Source organism: Canis lupus, chromosome 7, assembly GCF_011100685.1.
Source record: "Canis lupus familiaris isolate Mischka breed German Shepherd chromosome 7, alternate assembly UU_Cfam_GSD_1.0, whole genome shotgun sequence".
Taxonomy (NCBI): domain Eukaryota; kingdom Metazoa; phylum Chordata; class Mammalia; order Carnivora; family Canidae; genus Canis; species Canis lupus.
The window spans coordinates 35014692-35032043 of NC_049228.1; the positions used below are offsets into that span (position 1 = coordinate 35014692).

Below are 17352 nucleotides of genomic sequence, written 5' to 3' on the forward strand. Positions count from 1 at the left end.
CAGGAGTATTTCCCAATATCAAATGCGTATTATTTATCCAGTGGATTTTATCTTTGAAAACACTGTTTCCCTTTCTTTAACCTTTCAGCTGATCCTGCTGTGAACCTGGTTCCCTTCTCTTTGACTTTATCTTACCTCTCCTCATGGCTTCTTCCCCTCCTGCAAATAACAGGGTTGTAAAGCTCAAAATGCTAACCAAGGTCACACAGGTATTTTAAATGGGTGAATAGGTTGGGAACAATAAAAGGTGTATGGGGACTCTGGGAAACCAGACTCTCTGGCCAAGGACAAGGCTGCCACCATTCAGCTCCAGCTGAGTCCCCTGGAGAGAAGTCAGCATCAGATTTGCCAGATCTCACACTTTCATGAGAAGCCAGAAATGTAGGGTTTTTTGTGAAGTGTTCCAATTTTAGAAATAGACAATTACTTTAAAAATTTACAGTCATTCGTCCCCAAAGTCTGCAAATATCCCATAGGCCACTAGAAATTGTTTTTTTTTTTCCCCGTGCTTTAACCATACTTGCATTCATCGTAATCTGATTATGCCAGACGCATCTTGCCCCTCCCCCACTCCCTCAGTTTTTGGCACAGCTTTGCAGTAACTTGGCAAATACCTAGTGAGGGAGAGCCCTTCTCTTAATGGCCATTCCAGGCATTGCAACTAGAGCTCTTCCAACAGTGAGTTCTTCTAGGCCTCACACTTGCCACTGGTCTAGACAGTGACTTGGGATGTGATTGGTTAGGGAAGAGGTGGCTGCGTCCCTTGATGCCAGAAAAGAATAGAGCAGCTGAATTTTATTCTCGACCTGCCCACTTCCTTCTTATCCCTTGTCATCATCCCCTCAACAACGCCTCAGTCTGCACACAGCCGTACATTCTGCTGCCATTTTGTGACTTGTTTTCCCTTTTTCACCTGCTCTTGATGTTCATTTTGTTCAAACATTGTGTTGAATCTGAGATTTCCAGTGCTATAAAAGGACTAAAGAAGTGGTATGTACTAGGGGCACAAGAGTGGCTCAGTGGTTGAGCATCTGCCTTTGGCTCAGGTCGTGATCCCGGGGTCCCGGGATAAGTCCTGCATGGGGCTCCCCACAGACAGTCTGTTTCTACCTCTGCCTATGTCTCTGTCTCTCTCATGAATAAATAAATAAAAGCTTAAAAACAAAAAGAAGTGGTATGTGCTCAGTTATACCAATACTCTATTTAGCTCATAAATTTAGATAATTGGGAGTTCACTTTATTGTAATAATGATACCTTAGATTTGTATAGTACTTAAATTTTTAAAAGCATTTTCACAGTTATTTCATTTTTATCTTTACAAATAAACCCTGTAGCTCAGTACTGAGACATGTCATCCTCTTTTCATAGATTGGGAAACTCCTGTCAGAAAGGTCCAGAGACTAGCCTGATGCTGGGGTCAGACACATGAGGCTCTCCAAAGAAATTCTCAGGGCAAATATTAAAATAGAATATTGGCTGATATGTATTTTCAGTGAGTTGTATCTCTTTTCCTGTGATTTCACTCTTTTTAGCAAAAGTAATTTAATTACCAATGGGATCTATACATGAGCGAATATTTATAGAATAGGTGACTGTAGTGTCCCAATTTTTGGTCTGGTTAATCTGATTGCTGTATTTATGAGCCACCCGGCTAGTTAGTAGGAGGTCAAAGACCAGTATTCATTTCCTGAGTAGGATGATTTGCTTTTTTTTTTTTTTTTTTCTAATTAGAACAGGCAAAGTAATATAGAAAGAAGGGGAAATGTGAGGTTTTAAGGCAATGTGCCTACTTGTACATACCTTGCTAAAGTTTTTAAAAGCACTACACAACTAACTCATTACTATCTTATGCTCTAGCAAGATCTTTGGGGAAAACATATTAAGTAGGATTTTTTTTGGTAACAAACAAAAGAAAACAAAAAGGAAAACCCAACTGATTATAGCTTTATTTTTATTTATTTATTTTTTTGATTTTTTTTGATTATGGCTTTAAAAAACATATTCTATCCCCCAACTGCCAAAGTTGGAATGATATGAGCAACAAAATAAATAAAGTAGTATTGGGTCATAACATGAAATATAAAATAAATACCCATGAGTCCACACTGATATGAATAAATTATTGAATAAGTAAGTACGTAAATAAATGAGGTCATAAAGACAAATCTCTTGCATGTAGGAATTCTAAATTGATGTACTTGTTCCACCCTCAAGAAGTGGGGAGTGTAACTTTCCATGCCTTAAGTGTAGGCTGCTCATAATGATGTCCCTCCAAAGAGGATAGTGTGGAAAGGGAGGAAAAGTCAATCTACAGTGGAGACACTGGACAAACACTACACCAGGCAGGTAGTCAAGGTTAGTATCAACTGGCCATACTGCTTTATGATAAAAGCAAAGCTAATTACCTTCCTATGTGGATGTGTGAGGTTGGCTTCCCAACTTGAATACAGCACTCTGGTCCCTACTAAACTTCACCCTCTTAGTGTGTCCATTTCTCCAAGTGGTGTGAATCATTTTGAAAGTTAACCCTTAAAGATTAAAGATTCTATATTAAGTTTACTTTTCTCCTCTCTTGTCAGTGGCTGCTGACTGGCTCTACCATTCACTGTAGTCATCTCTCAAACTGACCAGGGAAGGCTGCTTGGCTCTGTTCTCTTCGTTGGGCTAGTTTGGAGGCACTTACTTGCAGTGTTCCCTGATAAGCTCTGATAAGGCAAAAATATTTTGGCAAATACCTAGTGAGGGATATGATGTGTGCATATAACAGATGCTCTGCCAGAGTTCCTAAACATCTCTCCAATTCTTCAGTCCTATTACAATACTGCATCCTGTCAATTTCAGCTTCTCCAACTGGTGTAAAGGTTAGATTTCCTGTTTGTAGTAACATGGTTTCTAATAGGTTATGCAATAATTATTTGTAAATAATTACTACCAGTAAATGTGATCTCACAATCTTTCTTCAGATGTGAGGTAGGAGGAAATCCTAAAATAGGTAAAGTTTTATGTGTCCAAATGATGACAAATGTTGACACAAATCAGTTTACATTTGTCCTAAAACCAAGAAAAGGCAAGAAATCAGAGTGAGCATAGGAGGGAATCTGAAGATTGGGGTCCAAAAGTGTAGTTTGTTCAAGAGGCACAAACAAACAGACAAAGGAAGACCTTGAAAACCACATATTTTCTGGCAAAGAGAGTGCAAGCTGACTGTGGTAAATGTGTACTCAAGGAAACCACTGGAGTAAAATTGTTGCTCTCCTCTTACTTCTCCCCTTTATCTGTCAATGTAGACAAAAGCAAAGAATAAAACCAATAACAAACAATTGTCTAATGATCATTTCTGAACCTTCTACACCCCTTTCTCTTACCAAAATCCCCAAGAGGCAATGGTATGGGCACGAGTCTTAGGATAGTGGAGGGTCTGAGTAGAACAAAAAGGCAAAAGGAACAGCAAATTAGCTCTCTTTGCTTGAACTAAAGCATCCATCTCCTCCCATCTCTGGACTTTGGTGCTCCTACTTCTTGGCTTTTGGATTTAGACTCATACCATTGGCTCCTTTGATTCTGAGACCCCGAGACTCAGACTGAATTATACTACCAGCTTTCCTGGTTCTCCGGTTTGCAGATTGCGGCAGACTCTGGGACTTGTGAGCCTCCACAATTGTGTGAACCAATTCCTATAATAAATCTCATGTATATATCTGTGTACATGCATCCTATTGGTTTTATGAAATACTCTGGGGAGTTCTGAGTAATACAGATTTTGGTACCAAGAGAGGTTTTAGAGAAACAGAATTTTAAGGATGAACTTCCTGAATTAGTTCTGTTGTTTCTGAAAGTGGCTCTCTAATCTGATTAAAGATGCAAATGACTCTATCTCCAATAGAATGACTCTATCTCTAATAGAGAGCACAGAACTGTTTATAAAAATATGCAAAATGTTTGCATTGGATACTCCTAATTGGCCACTTATAAGAAAAAAGGGGCTAAGTAACTCCTTTTATGATCCTTTGGAACATTTCTGGAAAACTAAGGAATGACTTCAGTTGGTTGCTTTTAATGTTGCTGAACAGAATAGTGAGGGAAAAGGATGAACTCAAGCCTTCAGATTCCCAGCTGGAGAAGCACCACAGAGGTGATCCAAGAGCCTGTCTGTATCCTGAAGGAGGGCTTTATCTCGCTATAGCAGCGAGGCTCAGTTGCTGAAAATCAAATGCAAGACCTCCTCCCATAACCACTGAATTTACAATGCAAGATGAACTCTCAGCCTTGCAGCATTCCTACAGTTAAAGTGAGGGCTCGGTTGGGAAAGAGTGGGACCTATGCGTTGGTGTGGGGATATGGGAGGACTCTGGTGAAGTTGGGGACAGTGAACCCCTAAATCTTGTTGAATCTCCTTGCCAGCGAAAGAGTTCTCCGTAATCACAGAGGAAGCGGCTTTCCCACACTGAGTTCCCTGATCAGAAGCAATGCTTTATGTATGATCAGAAGTAATGGAACAAAATGTGAAGATATTTGTGTGCCATGTGAATGCTCACTAAAAGATAACCTCAGCAGAGGAGGATTTTAATAACCGGGTAGATGATTTGACCCACTCTGTGGATATTGGTCAATCTCTTTCCCTAGCCTCACCTATCATTGCCCAATAAGATCATAAACAAAGTGGCCCCCATGGTAGCAGGGATGGAGGCTATTCATGGGCTCAGCACAATGGACTACCACTCATCTAGGCTGACCTGGCTAATACCACTGCTGAGTACCCAGTCTGTCAGCAGCAGAAGCCAATACTGAGCCTTCAATATGACATCATTCCCTGGGGTGATTAGCCAGCTACTTGGTGGCAGGTTGATTACACTGTTTCTTTTTTTTTTTTTAATTTTTTAAATTTATTTATTATAGTCACAGAGAGAGAGAGAGAGGCAGAGACACAGGCAGAGGGAGAAGCAGGCTCCATGCACCGGGAGCCCGATGTGGGATTCGATCCCGGGTCTCCAGGATCACGCCCTGGGCCAAAGGCAGGCGCCAAACCGCTGCGCCACCCAGGGATCCCGATTACACTGTTTCTATCATGAAGGGGCCAGTGTTTTCTTCCTACTGGAATAGACACTTAATCTGGATATACATTTGCATCCTTCCATACAGAGTTTCTGCCAAAACTACCATTTGTGTACTTATAGAATACCTTATCCTCTATCATAGTTTTCCATGCAGCATTGCTTCTGATCAAGGATAGGTATATGGCACCATAAACCTAAAACATGGAGAGGAGTAAAGGAAAGGTTCAAACTTAAACAACCATCAACAATACAGGCTGCTATATGCAGAAGATGTTATACATAAACTTAATGGTAACTACAAATCAAAAACTACTAGTAAGTATGCAAAGAATAAAGAGAAATAAATCCAAATATATCACTAAAGACAAGAAAGAATCAGAGAAAACCTTCAGAAACAAAAACAAGTATTAAAATGGCAATAAATACATACCTATCAATAATTACTTTGAATTTAAATGGTTTAAATGCTCCAATCAAAAGGCAGAGGATGACAGAATGGATTAAAAAAAAAAAGGTCCATCTATATGCTGCCTACAAGAGACCCATTAGACCTAAAGATACCTACAGATTGAAAGTGAGTGGATGGAGAAACATTTATCATGTAAATGGAGGTCAAAAAGAAACCCAGAGTAACAATACTTGTATCAGACATAATAGACCTTAAAATAAAGACTGTAACAACAGACAAAGGGCACTATATAGTAATAAAGGTGTCAATCCAACAAGAAGATACAATCGTAAATATTTATGCACCCAACAAAGGAGCATCCAAATACATAAAACAGTAACAAACATAAAGGAACTAATCGATAATAACACAATAATAGTAGGAGACTTCAATACTCCACTTACATCAATGGAAAGATCATCTAAACAGAAAATCAACAAGGAAACAATGGCTTTGAATGACACACTGAGTCACATGGACTTACCAGATATATTCAGAATATCCACCCTAAAATAGCATGGTGAATAATCTTTCTCATGTGCACATGGAACATTCCCCAGAATAGATCACATATTAGACCACAAAACAAATCTCAACAAATTCAAGAAGATTTAAGTCACATCATGCATCTTTTTGACCACAGTGCAATGAAACTAGAAATCAACTACAAGAAAAAATCTGGAAAGAACACAAATAAATGGAGGTTAAACAACATGTTACCAAAAAAAATTATTGAGTCAATGATAAAGTAAAAAAAGAAGTAAAAAATTACATGGAAACAAATGAAAGTGAAAACACAATAGTCCAAAACCTTTGGGTTGCAGCAAATCTAGTTCTAAGAGGGATATTTATAGCAATATAGGCTTACCTCAAGAAGTAAGAAAAATCTCAAATAAATGGCCTAAATTTATACCTAAAGGAGCTAGAAAAAGAGCACACAAAACCCAAATCCACCAGATGGAAAGGAATAATAAAGATTAGAGCAGAAATAAATGATCTAGAAACCAAACCAAACCACCACAACAAAAAACAACAACAGTAGATCAATGAAACTAGGAGTTGGTTCTTTGAAAAGTTCAACAAAATTGATAAATCTCTAGCCAGACTCCTCAAAGAAACAAAATCAGACATGAAAGCAGAGAAGTAACAACTGAAACTACAGAAATATAAAGGATTTTAAGAGAATATTATGAAAAATTATACCCCCAAAACTGGACAACCTAGAAGAAATGGATAAATTCCTAGAAACATATAAGCTACCAAAACTAAAGCCCAAAGAAATAGAAAATTTGAACAGATCAATGACCAGCAATGAAATTGAATCAGCAATCAAAATCTCCCAATGAACAAAAAAGTCCAGGATCAGGTGGCTTCACAGGTGAATTCTACCAAACATTTTAAGAAGAGTTAACACCTATTCTTTTCAAACTATCAGAAAAAAATTTAAAAAGTAGGAAAACTTCCAAATTCATTCTAGAAGGCGCAGCATTGCCCTGATACCAAAACTAGATAAAGATACCACAAAAAAAGAGAACTACAGGCCAATATCTCTGATGAACATAGATGTAAAAATCCTTGACAAAATACTAGCAAACTGAATCCAGTGATAAGTTAAAAAAAATCATTCATCATGATCAAGTGGTATTTATCCCAGGGTTGCAAACTTGGTTCAATATTCACAAATCAATCATGACACATCCCATCCATAAGAAAAAGATAAGAACCAGATGATCATTTCAATAGATGCAGAAAAGCATTTGACAAAGTTCAGCATGCGTTCATGCTAAAAACCTTCAACAAAGTAGGTTTAGAGGGAATCATAAACCATATATGGCTTTAATAAAAACCACATATGAAAAACCCATAGCTAACATCATGCTCAATGGGGAAAAACTGAGAGCTTATCCCCTAGGATCAGGAATAAGACAAGAATATTGACTCTTACCACTTTTATTCAACATAGTATTGGAAGTCCTAGCCACAGCAATCAGACAACAAAAAGAAATAAAAGAGGGCACCTGGGTGGCTTAGTCAGTTAAGCGTCAACTCTTGGTTTTGGCTCAGGTCATGATCTCAGGATCGTGGTATGGAGCCCCAGGTCGGGCTCCATGCTTGGCAGAGCAAGGAGTCTGCTTGAGGATTTCTCTCCCTCCCCCTTTCCCTCTCCCCCTGCTCTTATACACACACTCTCTCAAGTAAATAAATAAATAAATAAATAATAAATAAATATATAAATAATAAAAAAAATAAATTTTTTAAAAAAGAAGTAAATGCATTCAAATCAGTAAGGAAGAAGTAAAACTTTTACTCTTTGCAGATGCCATGACCCAATCTGCATCATCACGCTCCTATTAGAATAGGGCATATGGGAGCCAGGTAATAAATGGAGGCCTTGACCTGGACTGATTCACAGTAGGTCCACTGGGTCAATGAACTCTCCAAATGGTCATTTCCTCAGTATCATAATGTGTAATTGGAATGGGCTTACTTGGTCATTGATGGAACTTCAGGTTCTCTTTGGTTTGTGAGTTTTTGGAGCAATAACTACTATAATAGAGAAGTCTAAGCAGGGAGCTCAGCAACTGCCTCCAACTCCCCAGCAAAAATACTAAATGAAAATGATATTGTAGCCTACAGAGAGTAGTAGAACATTAGCGCCGCCCATAAAGACCTAAAGTATCTGAGGAGTAGTGGTTCTAATCATAGCCCACATTTAATCCATCAGTCTGAGCCCTATGAAGACCCTGTAGATTCTGGAAGCTGTAAACTACTGTGGACTCAACCAAGGAACAGTACCAATACCTCCTGTCATTCCAGATTTGTTGTCATCGTCATCATTGTTAGAGGAGAGAAACACAACCTTGGGTACATGGTATGTGTCCTTGATCTTGTCTGATTCTTTTCCATTTCTATCAGAGGAGAGTTCTAGAAGCAGTTACATTCATATGGAGTAGACAACAGAATATACTTACAAACTTGCCCTCAACCTGTTAACTCTTATGCTCTTGGCAATAATTTAATCCAAAGGGAACATGGACTGTCAGACCATCACATTGGTCTGCTAATCTGATGACACCAAGGTAATAGGTCCACATGAGCAGGATATGGCAAGTAATTGGAGACCTTGATGACACATGTGCTCCAGAGGCTAGGCAATAAAAAAAAACCCTACAGGGATTCAAGAGCTCATCTTATCTGTGGACATTTAGTAAATGACAAGATAATGCACTGGGTACTTCTCCTCACTAAGAAGGAAACACACCACTTGTAAGCCTTTTTGGGTTCTGAAGTCCGCATTTACCATGTGGGAATACTACCCTGATACATTTACAGGGTAATGTAACATGTAAAGTGACATGAAGGGCTGTCAACTTTGGGTGGGGCCCATATCAGGAAAGAGCTCTGCATCAGATCTAGGCTGAGAAGCAAGCAGCCCTGCTTCTTGGACCATATGACTGACTAGCAGACTCTGTTATTAGAGGTATCCGTGGTGGGAAAAGATGCCATGTGGAGTTTATGGCAAGCCCGATAGGAGATTGACAACATGGACCCCTCGGGTTCTGGAACAAGGCCATGCCATCTGCAGCAGAGAATTATACACCATTGAAAAAATAGCTCCTGGCATGCTAATGGATCCTAGTTGAGATGGAGTGCCTAACCATGGGACATTGAGTGACCATGTGGCTAGAACTGCCTGTGATAATCTGGGTTCTGTCCGACCCACCAAGTCATAAGGTCAGGCAGGCCTAGGAGCAATCCATCACAAGACAGAAACAGTACATCCAGGATGAGACATGAACAGGGAAAGTGGACAAAAGGAAACTCCATGACCGGATGGTCCAGACATTCATGCCACCCATCACCGTCACACCAACTCTCCTCCCTCAGCTCACATCTATTATGGTCACATGTATGCTCATGAGGTCCCTTATTGATCAACTGAAAAGAAGAAGGCCAAGCTTAGCATAAGGAAGAATTAGATTAGCTTCACGTGCAAGCCAAAATAGGTCATGACTGTATTATAGCCCCTCCTAGGAGTGGCCTTGAAAGAAGTAAGGGGAAATCCTCCTCCATTGTGGATCTTTGGACTATGTACTTGATCATTTACTTTCAAGAAAAAAGAAGTGGCCCCTGCAGAGACTCAAGAGAAAGGCAGAGTCTAGGCCATAGGCTAGGAAGGAATAAACCAGAAATATCAGGGATGAGGACTTGGGGGGAGATACACAGGGCTCTAACTATGGTAGTACCTGTTAAATGCCCGCCGAAGGGCACCTGCTATGGAAGAGGCACCTACCCACCCAGATACAAAATGACTCGCCAGTGGATGCCAACCAGCTTCTACCATTAGTCACCCAAGGGCTGGTGCATTGGTGCATAGACCTTAGGGATAGAGGCTGCCTACAGGCTCACCAGGCCCGGGTTCTGCTCACCACAAGTTGGCGGAAGGAATTACCACCCTGGCGGAAATAATTGATCATCAGAGGGCTGGGTAGGGCTGCTGTCATACAATAAGGCAGGGGAGAATTTGCTGGCCTCCAGGTGATCTATGGTGACATCTATTGGTGCTGCCCTGGCAAACTGTATTGATATACAAGCGCAGCATGCACAGCCTGAGAAGCACAGGGTGGCCAGGAGCCGAGGGATGAGGCTTGGGTTCACCCTACCAGGTAAGCCATCTGTGTCAGAAGAGGTACTGAGAGTGAGGAGGATGGAGAATGGGTGGAGGGGGCAGGTGGAGATGACAAGCAGTTGCAGTCCAGGCCACTCACAGCCGCAGGGGCCATCATTTGTCCCACTACCCTTCCTCTTGAAGTTTCTCCAGGGTAAGAGACCAAGGAGACTTGTAGAGGCCTGGTTTCCTGGTTGGTGTGAAGTTACCACATGAAGTAAGTGGACCTGAGTGTGCAGAACAGGACTGGAGTGGATGTGGTGTACGGCTGAGATCCCCCATCCTGACCCAGGTGGTCATCACCTCACCTCCAGCAGCTCTGGCTGCAGAACCTTCTCTAGCTGCACCCCCACATCTGGGGCCAAAGGGAGCTGCCCTCTCAGGCCAGGGTCCTGCCCTGGGAGCCCCTGCATCTAATGTCTCCTTGATGTGGGGCTGAAAAGACCTGGAGCTTTTGCCTCATCCCATCCAGCTCTGAAAAGAGACACCAGCCCTGGACACCTGTGTGGGTGGCCAAAGCCCTGTGGTAACAGCACTGACGGTGCCCAGTCCTGGTCCCCTCTCCCCCGTCATGGGCGGGTCCTGCGGCACCCCCATCCCTCACCCCTCCAGCTTTGTAAACTTCTTACCAGTGTAGCTCTGCCTCCCAATCTGTTTCCCAGGAACCTTAACCCAAAATGGTCTGAGACCGGATCTGCAATAGGAACCAACAGAAACCGCACACGTCTCATTCAATCGGAACACGGACCACATGCTTTTAAGGATGTTTCAGCCTAAATAGGAGCATTTAGAACGATGAACGATGGAAACATGAGATTTGCAGTTTAGAGTTTTACAAAATTCTTTCGACTCAGGCACAAACATCTCCATCCTGCCGTCCACCCCCTCCCTTTCCCCCTCTCCCCTCCTGTGTGTACCCGAGGCGTTTACTAGAACAAACAGCTCTGGTTCGGCAATGCATTTATTTGTGCTGCACCCAAAAAAGGCAGAAGGCAACACAGAAAAACAAAACCCAAAGGCAAACACTGCGAAAGTGTTGTTACCTTTCCAGCCAATCATGTAAACACCCGTGACTAACTCGTCTCTTTTTGGAGAAGCGATGAATGTTTATATTTAAACACTGATCGCAAGAAGTGTCTAGTGAAAGCCCTGAAACCTTGAGGAAAAGCTCAAGTTCCATCTCCTTCGAACTTCCGTCCAATTCAATTTTTCTGTGATTTTGACCGAAATGAAATGTTTGGGGAGAACGGAGAAAAAGGATATCTTTAGGTTTACATGGTGGGCTCTATGCGAACAAGGTGCTTAAAATTCACTGCTAGATAAACTAGACTCAGATTCAAAACTTCACTTTTGTCGGGTGATGCATATTTCAAACTTTTACTTTTTTTGCTGACAGAACCTTGTTTTTTTACCCCCCCCCCTTTTTTCCAGCAGGAAGGCACAATCATTCTACAATACTGCCAAATATAACAAACATCTACAGATGGGTTGGTCTGCAGCTGGAGGCTTTAACTTTGTAGTATTTATTTGAAATATCCAAGCCAGCAGAGCAGGGCTAAAGCACAGTGGGTACAATTCACAATGTTTTGGCTCTGGAGCAAATAGCAGTTGAACTTAGTTTTTCCAGCTAAAATGGAATTTATGCAGATGTGCTTTGCACTAAATTCATTAAACAATTACATCCTGGTGCAGTTTTCACATTTTTGTAAAGGATCTGCATAAGCACTAATTAGATCTAAAACAATGTTACTGAGCAAATTACAGTGCCGATTGTTTGCCTCGTCTTTGCGTTCTGCATCTGCTTTGCAGTGATGATGATAATTTAGGTGCAAGCAATACAAATGCTGGTTTTTGTTACATTTAATAGAAATATTTATTTAAAACATACTATAGATTAATTGATAATGTAACCGGCTTTACAGAGCCTCCAAATGTTTTCTCATGGACATTGAGCGGTGTAAAAGCGGAATATATGGAATTACAGTAGCTGAAACTTCTCACGCTTGTAAACTGGCATTTCTCCTCGAGGTTTGCTATTGAAAGGCAACTTTGCATTTCATTTGGCTGCAAGTACAAGCTGGGTTAGCTGAATTGCAGCAGTGCCTTTCAGAGTGCGGCATTGGACGCAGAGGCATAAAGACTCCCATAAACGGCTCCCAGCCACCACTCCCCACGCCACCCCTTCTTCGGGCACTGGTTTAAAAGGATAACTTAGTATTGGAAAACCACTCGATGCTCAAGTATTTCAGACATCAGAGCCTGCTTTCTTCCTTCCATGTTTCTCTGCTTTTTATTTCACATATCATTAAGTGTAAGAAGGCATATTAACATTTAAACATCAAATCAATCCTGCAGAAGTGAGGACATTCAGTGAAGGTTTCTATGGCAACTTTGAATGTACCAACTTAATGCAGGGCTTGCTGCAGCCCGGTTACCTCCATTAGTGCTCTGGTCCTAGACATATTCTCTAACCCGCCCGCCCAGCCATGCAGTTGCGAATCCTGGGTATCATCATCCTGCTCTCACTCGGGATAACAGCTACTACAACTACCTAGCATTATTTTTATTCCTGGGAAGGGGGCCAGCTTGGTGAATCAGTTTGGCTGCTAGTCTCTTTAAAACTACTCCTGTTATTTGACTTTTCAAACGGTTACTTTTATTGTTCACTGGAGCCAGCCATAAAAAGAACAAACTCTGTGCCAGCCCCAACAGAGATTAAGAGGCAAAATGACACTCCAGATTTAATCAATGCAAAGTCCAAGTTTGGAAATACCTCCTCTCCAAGCAGGAATACTAATTATGAATGCAAAGCACAGCAACTATTAATGGTGCTTTCAAAATTTAGCATCCAGTTTCCTTTACTCTGGTAGATTGCCTCCCCAACCTTTCTATGGATCCTTCCATTTAATTCTGCAGTTCCTGTGAGGCAAGAAGGATCATAACTAGAAGAATGATAATTCCTTCTACAGACCTAATTGGTAAGCCTGAAATTGCTGTGCTGGTTGAATGTGAAATTATATCCTCCTTGAAGGAAAACATAATTTAGCACTGGAGCTTTGGGTTGTTTCAAGGTAAAATGTCACTATGCCTATGTAAAAAGGCAAAGTAAAACTTGTATCAGAAATGTTATTTCGGGGGGCGCCTGGGTGGCTCAGTTGGTTAAGCATCTGACTCTTCAGTTCAGGTCATGATCTCAGAGAGGTGAGACTGATCCCCCCATGGGGTTCCACACTCAGCAGGGAGTCTGCTTGAGATTCTCTCTCTCTTCCTCTCCCCTCTGACCCTTCCCCCACCACCTGCTTTTGCACATGCTTTCTCTCTCTCTCAAATAAATAAATCTTTAAAACAATGTTATTTTTTATTAGAAAAAGAGACTAATCAGTATTTCCTAACTTGAACTCCAAATTCTTATTGTTTTACCTTGAGAAGATACTTGGTTCTGTATATTACTCTTATTTTGTGTGTTACCATAAGGGGGAAATGAGGAGAATTTAATTTTTATCAAATTAGAAATAATGTGAGAGTTTTTCCTCCAACTTCCAAAAGTTACATTTGGACTGATAGCAAATAGAGAAAGCACTGAAATAGCCCAAACACTGAAATTTTAGAAAGCTATGAACAATTGGGAAAGGGTTAGTATGACAACTTTCAAGATTATTACAGTGTTACTTGCTCCTATAGCTGATAAAATACATACTAGTCTATGTAACTGCTAAAGAGATGGTCAAATTGAAGAACAGGGCTCTTGGTAAAACTGAGTTAATTCAACTATTGTGCTTTTGGCCTTAGAGGACTTCATTTATAGTTGGTTGGCATGAAAGAGACCATTTACCATTCCTAAGTGTCCCTGGAAGTCCTTGGGTAATGGCCATCTCTGGGCCCTATGGGGCCTGGGACCATTCTTTGTTCCATTTTATTCCTCTCCTTTTTTCCCTGGCCTTCCTCCTTCTCCCGCTCAACAAGAAGTTCTGGGTTCTTTCTCTGGGCCAAGCACCATATTAGTCATTACAGATACAGAGCTGAATGAGCCTGAGGAGTGTGATGGGGAATAATCACGCATCTTTATCCAACATGGCCCATGCTTGTCGTTCCTGATTATCTTATGCTGTATATTGGAAAAACCCCAGAGGTTGGGTGCCATGTAGCTGTAGTTATTATGAAGTAACCTCAACAATCTGTGGGACCAAACTCCTGAATTGTCTTCATCAGAATACATGATCCAATATAATATTAGATATTACTCATCCGATACAGTATTAGATATAAACTGACCCACTGATGTCCATCCTGGAAAAATATGAATTTCTGTATTCAGAGGATGCTAAAGGTTCCAGGGGCCCCAGAATGTCTCTCCATACAGCTTTGTCTTTCCGTATAGCTGGCAATTTCTATTTCCAGCATTAAAGTGTCCCCTTAAATGAACCTTTTCTAAGAAGCTTATCTCTTTAACCAGTTTCACTTTATATTACCCAGATTGACTTTAAATAGCAGGACTCTTAAGTACTTCTGGTAGAAATTTTCTAGTCTAGATGGTATTACTGCACTGGACAAGGGGCTAATTCTCTACTTGTCGTAGTGTCCCCTACGTGTTCAGACAGGACAGCAAGAGCTCCTTGTTCCTTATATGAGAGGAGACTTTTGCATGTGGATTTCTGTATCAGAAAGACTGGTGCTATAGGAAAAGGAGCATAGGCTAAACTTTAGGCTATTGACTGTTAAATAAGTTTTTGTTTAATCTGAAAGGAATTAATTTAATCAAACCTCTTCTATCCAGTGCTTTACAACAGGAGAGAGGAAACAGTATTAGTGTTTTCTACTTATTGATGGAGACAGACACCTAACCAGATAATTTCAAAATAAAACAGCAGGTGGGGAAGGAATGAGTCCACCAGAGTCTCCTAACCCACTGTCTTTGAGGCTTAAAGAATCAGCACGTTAACCGGGCTAAGAAGACTATAGAGCGCTTCCAGGCAGAAGGAATGGTGAACAAGTCATGGAAATCTAAAATGGCATAGTCTCTGGAAAAACTACAGGCTGCATGGTGTTAATAAAGCTGAGAATCCCAGGTGAACCTCTGAGAGAGAAAACTTGAGTAGAAAATACAGACCAGACTTGTGCCCTTTGGGAACAAAGGAGAGAACCTTGGGTTTCACTCTATAAGCAATGAGAAGTCATTTCAAGGGTTTTAAGTACAAACTAATCTCCTCTACAATATTGTCTCACTATCTAGGAATAATAATAACTAATAGGTATGTAGTGCCGGCTATTTGCTAGATGCACATCTAAGTGCTTTAAATGCTTTTTCTCATTTTACAGAAGAGAGAAACTCGACACAGGTTAAGTAGCTTGCCCAAGGTAACACCTGTAAGCATAGAGTTTGAACTTGAACACAGGTCTCAAGCACTGTAGCCAGAGGCAGAGAGAATCTGCAAGGTTTCATAGAGAAGTGTTGAAACACCATGGTTTTTGACCCGAAACTGTTTTTCTTTAAAATTAACACTAGGTTTGCAAAATCATGATTCTCTGGAATATAAATTCCTTTTTGTTTTCTCTGTTCAATTTTTGCTTTTCTTTTTTATTTTACATTAGAAAAACTCTATTTTTTTATATAATAAATTTATTTTTTATTGGTGTTCAATTTACCAACATACAGAATAACACCCAGTGCTCATCCCGTCAAGTGCCCCCCTCAGTGCCCGTCACCCATTCATCCCCACCCCCCGCCCTCCTCCCCTTCCACCACCCCTAGTTCGTTTCCCAGAGTTAGGAGTCATCCATGTTCTGTCTCCCTTTCTGATATTTCCTACCCATTTCTTCTCCCTTCCTCTCTATTCCCTTTCACTATTATTTATATTCCCCAAATGAATGAGACCATATAATGTTTGTCCTTCTCCAATTGACTTATTTCACTCAGCATAATACCCTCCAGTTCCATCCACGTTGAAGCAAATGGTGGGTATTTGTCATTTCTAATAGCTGAGTAATATTCCATTGTATACATAAACCACATCTTCTTTATCCATTCATCTTTCGATGGACACCGAGGCTCCTTCCACACTTTGGCTATTGTGGCCATTGCTGCTATAAACATCGGGGTGCAGGTGTCCCAGCGTTTCATTGCATCTGAACCTTTGGGGTAAATCCCCAGCAGTGCAATTGCTGGGTCGTAGGGCAGGTCTATTTTTAACTCTTTGAGGAACCTCCACACAGTTTTCCAGAGTGGCTGCACCAGTTCACATTCCCACCAACAGTGTAAGAGGGTTCCCTTTTCTCCGCATCCTCTCCAACATTTGTGGTTTCCTGCCTTGTTAATTTTCCCCATTCTCACTGGTGTGAGGTGGTATCTCCTTGTGGTTTTGATTTGTATTTCCCTGATGGCAAGTGATGCGGAGCATTTTCTCATGTGCATGTTGGCCATGTCTGTGTCTTCCTCTGTGAGATTTCTCTTCATGTCTTTTGCTCATTTCATGATTGGATTGTTTGTTCCTTGGTGTTGAGTTTAAGAAGTTCTTTATAGATCTTGGAAACTAGCCCTTTATCTGATATGTCATTTGCAAATATCTTCTCCCATTCTGTAGGTTGTCTTTTAGTTTTGTTGACTGTATCCTTTGCTGTGCAAAAGCTTCTTATCTTGATAAAGTCCCAATAGTTCATTTTTGCTTTTGTTTCTTTTGCCTTCGTGGATGTATCTTGCAAGAAGTTACTGTGGCTGAGTTCAAAAAGGGTGTTGCCTGTGTTCTCCTCTAGGATTTTGATGGAATCTTGTCTCACATTTAGATCTTTCATTCATTTTGAGTATCTTTGTGTATGGTGAAAGAGAGTGGTCTAGTTTCATTCTTCTGCATGTGGACTATCCATTGGAAGAAAGACAGTCTCTTCAACATTTTTGCTTTTCTTAAAGAGCACAGGGCAGAGCATTATTTGCGAATCTCCTTTTCTTCTAATATATCTGTAAGAGTTATAGATCACCTAGTATACTGAATTGGCTCTTTTTGTGAATCACTGAAGAATGAAAATACCATTTCCTCCTCTCATGTCCCTCCAACCCAGTGGTTTCTTTCCTGGAGACTTGAGAGCAGAATTATCTGATGAAACTATGTGTGATGATGGAAATATTCTATATCTGTGCTACCTAATACCATATGACTGGCCATTGAGCACTTGAGATGTGGCCAGTGTG

The 17352-nt window shown here is 40.8% G+C and overlaps 1 long non-coding RNA gene across 6 annotated transcripts in view; it reads left to right on the top strand.

The window, feature by feature from the left end:
- Window positions 1–2194: 2194 nt before the first annotated feature.
- Window positions 2195–17352, top strand: part of LOC111096696 — a 49879-nt gene continuing 34721 nt past the window's right edge. For 3 of the 6 annotated variants that reach the window (XR_005362219.1, XR_005362220.1, XR_005362223.1), the window contains exons 1-2: window positions 2195–2356; window positions 8229–8375. This is a non-coding gene — a long non-coding RNA (uncharacterized LOC111096696). Of the gene's footprint in view, window positions 2357–8228; window positions 8376–10316; window positions 10390–10834; window positions 11597–13042; window positions 13151–17352 lie in introns of those variants that run through there. The other 3 variants (XR_005362222.1, XR_005362224.1, XR_005362221.1) reach the window with 2 other exon arrangements.